The sequence below is a fragment of the Etheostoma spectabile genome, chromosome 15 (assembly GCF_008692095.1).
Source record: "Etheostoma spectabile isolate EspeVRDwgs_2016 chromosome 15, UIUC_Espe_1.0, whole genome shotgun sequence".
Classification (NCBI taxonomy): domain Eukaryota; kingdom Metazoa; phylum Chordata; class Actinopteri; order Perciformes; family Percidae; genus Etheostoma; species Etheostoma spectabile.
The window spans coordinates 8563200-8566916 of record NC_045747.1 but is presented as its reverse complement, the minus strand read 5'-3'; the positions used below and the strand labels follow the sequence as shown (position 1 = coordinate 8566916).

The following is a 3717-nucleotide window of genomic DNA, read 5'->3' as shown; positions in this document are numbered from 1 at the left end:
GTCAGGTCCTGCTTTAGACCAGGTCTGACTGCCTGGCTGTCTTGAAGGAGCTGTTGTTTAGCCAGTTCAGGGATGGTGTGTTGTTCCATAGGGGCTGGGTGCAGCTGTCACCACTGAGCAGGGTCATGGAAAGGTCTGGTCAGCTGGGCTTGGCACTGTATGCAGGTAAACAGGGACGCAGAGTAACCCAGAGTTGCCAGATTATTAGCTACATTTATTGCCATCCATCACAGTAGCTTGGAAATAAATTCTACCTTTTATGGTTCTTATATTATTTAACCTGTGTCAAGGAGGTGTTGGATTTGATTGTGTGCTATATTTGGGGCATTAATCTGTTGCATTCCATGGAACTGTAGAGCAGCATACTGAAAGGCATTTCTCATTTTACCTGCCTACTTCAAAGGGGGATGAACAAAATGTTTGATACACCTTGAGCTGCAGTGTTTGGGCTAAGCGGGGCTAAATGTCTGTAGTGTACTTTATACAAAATACCTTGCTCATTAGATTCTAAATGCTGCACTGAATTCCTTAGCTGAACACTGACTTTGCTTGCCTGTCATTTGGTAGTGTTCAATTGGTATAAGAGCCTTTCACAATTAGCTGCGGTGTACAGCGCTGCAAACCTGGGGGGACCTGCCGAATCAAAGATCTCTGTGTGCACGGTAATGTTAAGGTAAATTACAGTTTTACTATAAAAGCAGGAAAGTTAATAGCCTCCCTGAGGATAAATGTTTTTTTCTGATTTAATTGAGATTGAATAAGAAGTCTTTTTGTGTTTAATTTGTTCATTATATGACAATTTGAGGCTACACTTTTTTAGTAAAATGTCCTTCATTTCTGATGAGTTCTTCTGGTTTGATGTGAAGAAAACCACTTGAGCTGCGTTTGAAGAAGGGAAGTTTTAGCAGATTTGATTTGTCCAGCTTAGGACAGAAGACAGTAATATGTAGCCGTTGTGTTGAACAAGGTTATGTTCATGTATGAAAAATGTTCCAACACAGTGTTGCAGCACTGACGGGATGTCTGGGCTGAGCACTTGAATGTGCATGACACAATAAATACCATGCTGTAGCTATTATCTCGTTATTAAATTATGTCATCCCATTATTGCTTTATTATTGCCAAGTTGTGTTAGAAAAATACTTAAGCCAGATTTATATGCACAAATGATGCATTCTGGACAGCCTGTGCTGAGCTTTCTGGTCCTGGCATCAAAACCTGAATTCTTTTACAGTCATTGCACTTTACAATACCGCGAAATTAGAAGCGCTACTCTACTGGGTGCATACAATAAATAATCTTTACAGTACTAATCTAAAACAGAATATAAACAGCAAAAAAGCAATGATCAGGGAAGTGCAAGTATCGAAGTGCAGGAGGTGACAGTGAATGACTGGGTTTGCCTAACTACAATTGTTTAGGGAAACTATTGCATTTGGGAAGAATCTATTTTTAATCTGGCGGTGCTGGATTGTATAGACCTATAACACCTACCAGAGGGTAACAATTGTAACAGGTGGTGCCCAGGATGTCTATTGTCTTTCATGTTCTTGACCCTTGACTCTTCTCCCTGTTTCATACCTGTTCTTTTGATAAATCATAAATCATCAGACACTCTTACTGACTGAGAATTCTAGCCAGTTGTGGTGATGTTTTTATATTAGTCTAAAGGGGAGAAAAATATAGTGATTTTAGTTACAGTCAGATAATGGCACTTTGATCTTTCTGCACATTACCGATTATCTTTAATCACTAAATCTTCCGTGTTCAAATGTTACATGCATGCTGTGGGCCAACATCGAAACATCTGTTCACCAAAACATTGACTTCTGCTCCCCTCTGGTGTTCGCAGGAAGAAAAAACACAAGAAAAAACTGATGGTGATTGTGCATGTTCATTTTATAAACGAGCATGCTGAATGACACAGCACAATTTTTTTAATATTGAAACACATTCTTCACAGAAGTATCAGAAATAGTCATACATTGGTAAAATGCAATTGGACATGGAGCATTACAAAATACAGTATATTATATATCACATAAACAAAATCCACTTGAGAATACACAAGCAGAGGGTTTATTCAAGAACTGTGTGTATGTGAGCACACTCTCCTGTCACAGTCAAACAGAAAAGTGTTTGTGCACACGTCCTTGCTACATATCAGCTACTTCTTTTCAGGGTGTCATGCTGTCTCTATAGGTCCACCCCACAGTGCCAACACCCCAAAGAACCAGTGGGGGTCACCAGTGCACCAGTAACAACAAGAACCCTTCCCTCTCGTCCTATCCTCTTATCACTAGTGGAAAGTAACTAAGTTACTATCTAAATTAACTCAAGAACAGCCCTTAATTACTGTTTTGAGGTACTTTCAATTTCTTTTAAATGTTACTTAACTCTACTAGATTTTTATATTAAAACATGAACTCCTAAATTGGGATGTTCAAGATTAAACTAGTGGTTCCCAGCCTTTAGGGCTTGTGCCCCCTTGTCATTTTTTAGATGTCTATGAGTTTTTAATTCAACCATGTATATTTCCCTTTTAAACTCAATCTATCTCAACACACACACACGCACACGCACAATTAGAAGAATGTAGGCTACATTCACATTTGTGTAGTTTTTTTCTATCATCTATTGTTTTTCTTCCAACACTTTCAGTTTTGCTTATTTTAGCTTCCAAACATGGGAGAGGACATAGTCTACATGGTGCTACATTTAGCCTATTCATTCTTTAGAAAGAAAATGTAGGCTACAAAGAAAGGACACATAAACATAGAAAACAAAGAAAAAGCAGAACAGAAAAAACAAAAACAGAAAATAATATTATAAAATATATTTATAGTATTTTTATGTATACAGTATATAGTTTATAATAAAATGTAGATAGGAGAGATTGAATCAGTAGGCTATGGGTGATAGGAACAATGTTTTGTGCCCCTATGGAAGAGAAGTAACGCTAGGTTCCAGGTTGCCAGCAGCGTTAAGACCCAGCGAAATGACTTTTATGCCGGTTTTTCAAAGCAACATTGGAATGGATCACCCTGATCCAGATACACAGTTTTCAAGATTACCAAATCTGGATTACCAGTGCTCTAAATGGGACAACATATCACGTGTGTGCTACCAGCTATGTAAAGAACAGGTAGAGGAGCCAACATGGGGTCACTGTAAGTGTTTCTTATTTTGAGACAAAACACAAAAATAACATAAACATCCACTTCTAATCATAATTTATTTTATGACCCACATCTGAACCCCAACAAAATAAACAAAAAACATACATTAACAAATACATTGTGGACATTTTGAAAACGTCTTAAAAAAAGGAAATGGCTAAATATCCAATAGTTAACGAAACAAAGAATGTTCAGGGTTCTTCTTCATCTGAGGAGGAGAGACCAGCATTTCCAAGCCTCGCTTTTAGGAGTTGGATCTGAAGTTTCACTTTGGTTTGCTGCAGTTTGGTCAGTTTGATTTGTTCCTCTGCCAGGACTGTCTCTGCTTCTGCTCTTTCAGTTTCTCGTTTAAGAAGTGATTCATAGAAATAATCAATTTTTATTTTATTTTTACTTTACTTTACTGAATAGCTTAATTGTTAGCCTATGTCTACGTTATCACTGTTACTGTTAACAGTTATTGTTGTACACTGTTGTTAACAGTTACACAAGTCAAGTGCAAAATATAAATAAAAGTATATACACTAAATGATACAAA

The 3717-nt window shown here is 37.4% G+C and overlaps 1 long non-coding RNA gene across 1 annotated transcript in view; it reads right to left on the bottom strand.

Annotated features, from left to right (window-relative positions):
* Window positions 1-532: 532 nt before the first annotated feature.
* Window positions 533-3717, bottom strand: part of LOC116703201 (uncharacterized) — a 14872-nt gene continuing 11687 nt past the window's right edge. The window contains exon 3 of the long non-coding RNA XR_004335373.1: window positions 533-543. This is a non-coding gene — a long non-coding RNA (uncharacterized LOC116703201). The remainder of the gene's footprint in view (window positions 544-3717) is intronic.